Genomic DNA, 7,585 nt, shown 5'->3' with positions numbered 1-7,585 from the left:
GGAGACTCTGCCACGACGTTTTCCCCCCTCATGACTCCTTCGGCGCCCCGGAAGACACACTCATTGTAGGAGGTCGACTGCGGCTCTTTCATCACATCTGGGCTGCCGCCTCAGACGACAAATGGGTGCGAGACCTTGTGTCTTCCGGTTACCACATAGAATTTCGGACCCGACCCCCGAGTCGGTTCTTTTTCTCAAACCCCCCAAAGACTCGAAAACAACGCAAAGCTTTTTTCTCAGCAATCCACTCGCTCCAAACAGCAGGAGTGATAATACCTGTCCCAGACAATGAGAAGTTCAGGGGTTTTTATTCCAACCTCTTTGTGGTCCCCAAAAAGGATGGGTCAGTTCGACCCATCCTGGACCTCAAACACCAAAACAAACATGTGCACGTACGGAGATTCAGAATGGAGTCCCTAAGGTCCATTATTGCATCCATGGTCGAAGGGGAATTCCTCGCCTCCACAGACATCAAGGACGCATACCTGCACATACCCATCGCCCCAGATCACCAAAAGTTCCTCCGCTTCGCAATTCAGGACTCCCACTTTCAATTCGTAGCTCTACCCTTCGGCCTCGCCACCAAGGGTCTTCACCAAAGTCATGGCGGCCGCCATGAGCATCCTTCACGCCAGGGGAGTAGTCGTTCTCCCTTACTTGGACGACCTCCTCATCAAGGCCCCCTCCTTCCGCGACTGCTCAACCAGCGTACAGATCACTGTGGACACCCTATCCCGCTTAGGGTGGCTAGTGAATCTGGACAAATCATCCCCGATCCCATCACGATCCATCACCTTCCTGGGTATGTCCCTGGACACCCGTCGGGGCTTGTTCCTTCTCCCTCAGGACAAGGCGATCGCTCTTCAACGAGCGGTACGCTGCCTTCTACGTCCTCCGTCTCGCTCCATTCGATTCAGCATGAAAGTGCTCGGCAGGATGGTGGCGGCTATGGAAGCAGTACCCTTTGCTCAACTGCACCTCCGCCCACTGCAGCTAGCCCTTCTAGCGGCCTGGGACAAGAGCCCCTTCTCCCTGGACAGACATCTTCACCTGACTCCTTCAGTCAGGTACACACTCCGCTGGTGGCTTTGGTCCTCATCCCTATCGAAGGGGAGATCTTTTCTCCCAGTGAACTGGCTGGTCCTGACCACGGACGCCAGCCTCCTAGGCTGGGGAGCAGTGTACCGGCGCCACACTGCTCAAGGACATTGGACGCCCCAGGAGTCTTTCCTACCCATAAACATCCTGGAACTCTGCGTGATCTTCCTCGCGCTCAGGGCATCCTACCCTCTGCTAGCGGGTCATCAGATTCGAGTCCAATCGGACAATGCGACAGCTGTAACCTACATCAATCGCCAAGGGGTATACCTGCAGCAAGGCAGCTTATCTCGAGGCCCACAGGATCCTCAGCTGGGCCGAATCGACAGGGTCAGTGATATCAGCGGTACACATACCGGGAGTAGAGAACTGGGCAGCAGACTTCTAAGTCGCCAAGGCCTGGCCGCCGGAGAGTGCTCTCTCTACCCAGAAGTGTTCCTACACATCTGCACTCGCTGGGGTACACCAGACGTGGATCTAATGGCCTCAAGGTTGAACGCAAAGGTACCCGCGTTCATAGCCAGGTCACGCGATCCGCAGTCCATCGGCGTGGATGCTCTAGTCTGCTCCTGGCTCCACTTCCGCCTGCCTTACATTCTTCCACCCCTACTTCTGCTGCCGCGGGTAATCAGGAAGATCAAGGCAGAGTGAGTCCCGGTGATACTGATAGCACCGGACTGGCCCAGGCGCGCCTGGTACGCCGAATTAGTACAAATGCTCGTAGACATACTGTGGCGCCTTCCAGACATCCCAGACTTGCTGACCCAAGGGCCCATTTCCCATCAGAACTCCAGAGCCCTGAAGCTGACGGCATGGCCATTGAGACCTGGGTATTAACAAGAGCAGGATTCTCCCCCGCGGTTATCTCCACCATGATCAGCGTCCGAAAGCCTGTTTCATCCCGCATTTACCACCGTACGTGGAAAATCTTCCTTTCATGGTGCAGGGAAACTAACGTCCAGCCTCTGCCTCTGGCCATCCCCAGAATTCTCGATTTTCTGCAGGTTGGCTCTCAGTTCCCTTAAAGGGCAGGTTTCAGCGCTCTCAATCTTCTACCAATGCCGCCTGGCTCAAAAAACGCAGGTCAAGACCTTCCTCCAGGGCGTTTCCCATCTAGTTCCCCCGTACAAATGGCCGCTGGAACCATGGGACCTCAATCTCGTTCTGGACAGTCTCCAGAGGTCCCCCTTTGAACCTCTCAAGGAATCCTCCCTTGCTTTTCTGTCCTGGAAGGTAACGTTCCTGGTGGCATTTACGTCCATCAGACGGGTTTTGGAGCTAGCAGCACTCTTTTGCCGCGAGCCTTTTCTGATTTTTCACCAGGACAAGGTGGTTCTGCACCCCCTTCCGGATTTTCTTCCAAAGGTTCCTACCCCGTTTCATTTGAACGAGGACACTATTCTGCCTTCCTTTTGTCCACACCCAGTTCATAGGGTGGAAAGGTCTCTGCATTCGTTAGACCTCTCAGATATTACATATCCATAGCCCCTTTTAGGAAAACGGACTCTTTGTTCGTCATTCCTGAGGGGCCTAAAAAGGGACAGGCAACTTCAAAGGCGACTCTGGCTCGCTGGATTCGCTCTGCAATCCAGGAAGTCTACCGCTTGCAACTCAAGCCCATTCCTAGTGGGCTACGGGCTCATTCCACGCGAGCAGTTGGCGCTTCGTGAGCCATTCGGCATCAGGCTTCAGTGGAACAGGTGTGTAAGGCTGCGACCTGGTCTAGCCTACATACGTTTTCAAAGCATTACAGAGTCCATGCCCAGGTTTCAGCTGGGTAGAACAATTCTGCAAACGGCAGTAGAGCACCTTCTCTCAGTAGGTGCTGCAGGCTGTCTGGGACTGGTTCCTAGTCCTTGGGTTGCGTTGTCTTGCTTTTATTTTTCCCACCCATGGACTACTTTAGGACGTCCCATGGTCCTGTGTCCCCCAATGAGGCGTCAGAGAAAAACGGATTTTTGTGTACTCACCGTAAAATCGTTTTCTCTTAGCCATCATTGGAGGACACAGCACCTACCCTGTTGCCCTGTTGGGCCTTGGTTCTCTCAGTACCTTATTTGGTTATGACTCTTTTTTTTCTCATGTTCCTCTGTTGAGGTAAGTTTTTACTGGCTTTTTCTCCTACTGCTTGTGTACTAAAACTGAGCTTGCCTGGCCCGGCCAGGGGGTGTATACTGCAGAGGAGGAGCTATGCTTTTGCATCTACTTAGTGTCCTCCTATGGATAGGCAGCATAACACCCATGGTCCTGTGTCCCTCAATGATGGCTAAGAGAAAACGATTTTACGGTGAGTACACAAAAATCCGTTTTTTGTAAATGAATGTAAAATCTTTTTCTTGTTACTTACATTGCAGGACACAGATCCCACACTATTTTTTTTTTCCACTTTTCCATTGTCCGTTCTATTTGCCTATGGGCATTGTTCTCTTTCCTGAGTTCTGGTTCCTGGTTGTTAGATTTTTTTTTTTTTATTCTTTCATTTCTTATTGCTTTCGGCTGCCTTGTGCCTGAGGAGGGGGTATAGCCCTCCAGGCAAAGGCCAAAGCTTTTTTCTACCTAGTGTTGACCTCCTAGTGGTAGTGCCTATTGGTGCAGTCTCCTCTAGAAAGGGACTTTATGGCACATAAAAAATCCAATTATTTGTATGTTATTAGATCTAGATTTTTCGTGACTCCTGATTTTAGTTTCGATCTTCATTAACTTGCTTGTATATCAACAGCAAAACCTGCTCTTGAAGAAGCAAAACGTCCTGCTGTACTTCCAATGCCTGATGCCAAGGAGTCCAGTTCTGTGCCTGCTCAAGCTGTGTTTCAGCCCATCCTGCCCCCTGAGCCACCACCATCTCCTCCCAAGCCAAAATTCAGTGAAGAGGTACTAAAAAATACTGGTGGATAATTTCACATTTGTAACATGGCGGATTAGGATGTCAGAAAAATGTGGTCTTGTATAGGCAACCCTACTTTCAAAAGAAATTTGATTAAACATTTATTTAAAACCACATTCACACAAACCTGAGATTTCTTGGGCCTTTCTCAACCACCAATTACCGAAATTACTGCATCCGTGTGCAGGTCCATTCGCTTGGAACCAATAAATATTCATTTTGACTATGTGCTTATACACCTAAACAGACTTTTGAAACAATATCTTTTGTTTTATGCAGGATGTGGCTGTCATCCAAAGTGTGTCAGAATACATCTCAGCTGCACTTGGGTATATCTATTTCTTGTCCTTAATGCTTTATAGGGTATCTCCCAGGAGCACACAAAGGAACATTAGCAAATTTTGTTTACTAGATGATATTGTCAAATACATTCTAAGTAGAGTACAAAAATGCCTTAAAAGTCTGATTGGTTGTCTTTTACAATCAGGATGTAACCCTTATTTCTCTCTCACCTTATTGGGGGACACATGACCATGGGTATATGCTGCTGATGCCAGGAGGTTGACACTAGGCAAACTTAAGAAAAAAAGTTAGCTCCTCCTCCGCAGTATATACCCTGTGACTGACCAGGAAGTAAGCCAGTTTTTTGCTTAGTGTCCTAGGAGGTGGACATTGGCCTGTTTTCGGGCCCTTTTGATTTTTCTGTTTTTTTTCCCAGTTCGGGCGCGTTTTTTAGCCCACTAATCTCTCTTCTGTTCTATTCTCAAAAATTAGCCACAGGGTGTGCCACACTCCTGCTCTCCCCTATGCGGGAAGAGGGTCACAGGGTGGCTCCGCCGCCATGTCTCCCCTCTTCCTAAATGACCGGACAATGACTCTCTGCGTCACCCTGGTGCTCAGAGCCCCCCATATTTACGTCCGCCCAGGCTCCCCCTCGTCACGATTCTAGACAAGCGGCACCGAGAGTGGCGACATTCGGCAGTTCCAGGACCCGGATTAAGCCTGCTGTCTGCCTATTTGCTGCATGATGCAGCTGAGCTGAAGTCTGCGTCCCTCCAGGTTCTTACCCAGCCGGCGCGGCTTCCAACGGACGCTCTGGACAAAGGCAGGGAGCATCATCCTCTCCAGGCAGGTCCTGTTCAGCGTTGGAGCGGCGGGGGAGAAGGTCTCTCTGCTTCAGCTGCTCTGTATGAAGCCCCGCCGCCGCATGGTGGGGGCCGCTCTCTCTCTTCATAACACTGGGAGCCTCGTGCATACAGGCAGATATCCAGTCTCTATCTGCCCCCACAGCTCTGCAGGAGGATTTCAGCGCCTGTTTTCCGGCTCTGAAACACTCAGGCTGCGGATACGCCCACGACAGGAGCGCCATCCTAGGGAAATCACCATTCTGCACGGGGGACACAGCCAGCAGCTTTCTGCTCCAGGGTCTGGACGGGGTAAGCTCTCCTTGCTCAGGAGGCTTGGTCCTGCGGGCTCCAGCTATTTACTGAAATAATACTGAAGGGCAGCCCCTCTCCGCACTAGGAGACTCTCTAACTTCCATAGAAGTTAAAGAGAGCTTAGCAGATTACTGCATCGCTTTGCATTATGTCTAATTCAAAAGCCCGGAAGACCCAGGCTCCTCTTATAGTGCGTTACTCAGCTTGCACGTCCTGCAATCAGAATTTCTCCTCAGGCCAGTCACCCCCCTCCGTGTCAGGACTGCGATGCCCCAGTTGTGGTGGCATCCCAGGACTCCACTGCTGATGAGGACTCTTGCGTCCCCCACGAGTGAGCTGCCTTTCTCTCACAATCGGTAGCTGACCCAATCAAAGTCTCCCAGTCTCTGGTTTCGGTCTTACAGCACCTACCAGCTCTCCAACCTCCCTCGGGGAACCAGGACGACCCTGCTCCGCAGTCTACCTTGGAGGACCAGAACGACCCTGAACCCCAGGCTCAGGATAGGGTTCCCACTAGGATCCAGAACAAATCCTCTAAACGGGTCTGCACATGCAGCCCATCCACATCACACGATGACTCCGAGTACGATTCTGCGCCAGAGTCTGCCTACGATGATACGTCTCCAGAGTCGGAGGCGTCCAATATCCGGGAGATGGTCGACAGTTTAGTCTCGGATGTTCACCAGACTCTATCGGTAGAAGAAGATACGCCTGTGGCGGTTTCAAAAACGGTTTCCTTAAAAAAAAAAAAACCTTATTGAGCCCCAAGATATTTTTCTAATAATCACAACTTTACCGCCATTCTGGTCAAGCAGAGAGCTCACCCAGAAAAAACGATTTTCAAGAAAGTGACGTCTCTCCCTTTTCTATCGGTTATGTTCGGAAATAAATAGTGAAGGATTGGGCAGAGTCCCCTGCTGTCGATCCTCCTGTGTCTCGACTGGCCAAGCACACGGTACTCTCCATTCCTTGTTAGAGTTTCATAGTTACGTAGATTGAAAAAAGACCTAGGTCCATCTAGTTCAACCTTCCTCCACCTATTCTACATTTTGCCCCTAAGTCACTTATAACCAACAATGTTGTGTGTACTGAGGAGATCATCCAGCCCTTTTTTAAAAGCTGTCATAGTATCTGCCATTACTACCTCTTGTGGTAGAGCAGTCAGACTGTGGAATGTCCTAACTGCCTGACAGTGCCTCTCTCAAAGAACTCACCGACCGCACCATTGAGCCTCTGGCGCGATCTATGTTTGAGACGGCGGGTTCCTCCCTCTGCCCCTCATTTGCCGCAGTGTGGGTTGCCAAGGCTCTTGCTGTCTGGAGTAAGAGTTTACGGAGAGTCCTCCGTTCAGAAGGTCTGCCTTCCGAATTGATTGAGCTGACCAACCAAATATCCATGGCTGCCAAATACGCTTCACTAGACTCTGCAAATTATGCCGCCATTGTGGCCAGCAATTCGGTGGTAATCTGTCAGATTCTCTGGCTTGAAGCCTGGTGTGCAGATAATGCATCTAAGAAATCCCTAACTGGGTTATCCTTTCAGAGTTGAGTGTTCACAACCTCACAAGGAGATGAGTCCTGTTTATTCTTCCCTGTCTCCTCAGATAAGACCCTATTGTTTGCTCTGCAGCTTTCCTAGACTCATTCTTGCAGAATTGTAGTTTGATTAGGAACTATAGGCCTGATTCTAGAGCAATAGACCAGCGTTGTTTACCCCGGTCTTGATGAGGGGCTGTGCTGGAGTCAGACTCTTTTGATTTATCAAGACCACTAGACCAGCATTGTTCACCCCGGTCTTGTTGAGGGGCATGCCTCTTCCTGGATAAGGCCAGTCAGAGAAGTGGCGCGAACCTGTATGTACACCTTGTCCTAAATCCTACCCAAGTCCCTGCTAGCGTTAGTTTTGTGGTGTAGCAAACTCCACGGCTTGTTGTCATACCCTGACTCTAATTCACTTTGTTTCTAGCTGAAGAAAAATGGTGTGAGATGAGAACACCAACAGCTGCAAATTTTTTTGCCAAAACATGACAACTTTTTAAAACTTTGATGAATCGGGCCCTATTAGTACAATTACTAACCAAACCTTGGTGGTTTAGTCCTCTTAGGCAGGTAAAACATATGTATTTGTAAATCTGTATACATAAGGGTATGTTAACATGTGTTTT

This window comes from Anomaloglossus baeobatrachus, chromosome 7 (genome assembly GCF_048569485.1).
Source record: "Anomaloglossus baeobatrachus isolate aAnoBae1 chromosome 7, aAnoBae1.hap1, whole genome shotgun sequence".
Taxonomy (NCBI): domain Eukaryota; kingdom Metazoa; phylum Chordata; class Amphibia; order Anura; family Aromobatidae; genus Anomaloglossus; species Anomaloglossus baeobatrachus.
Note: the sequence above shows the minus strand (reverse complement) of the source record.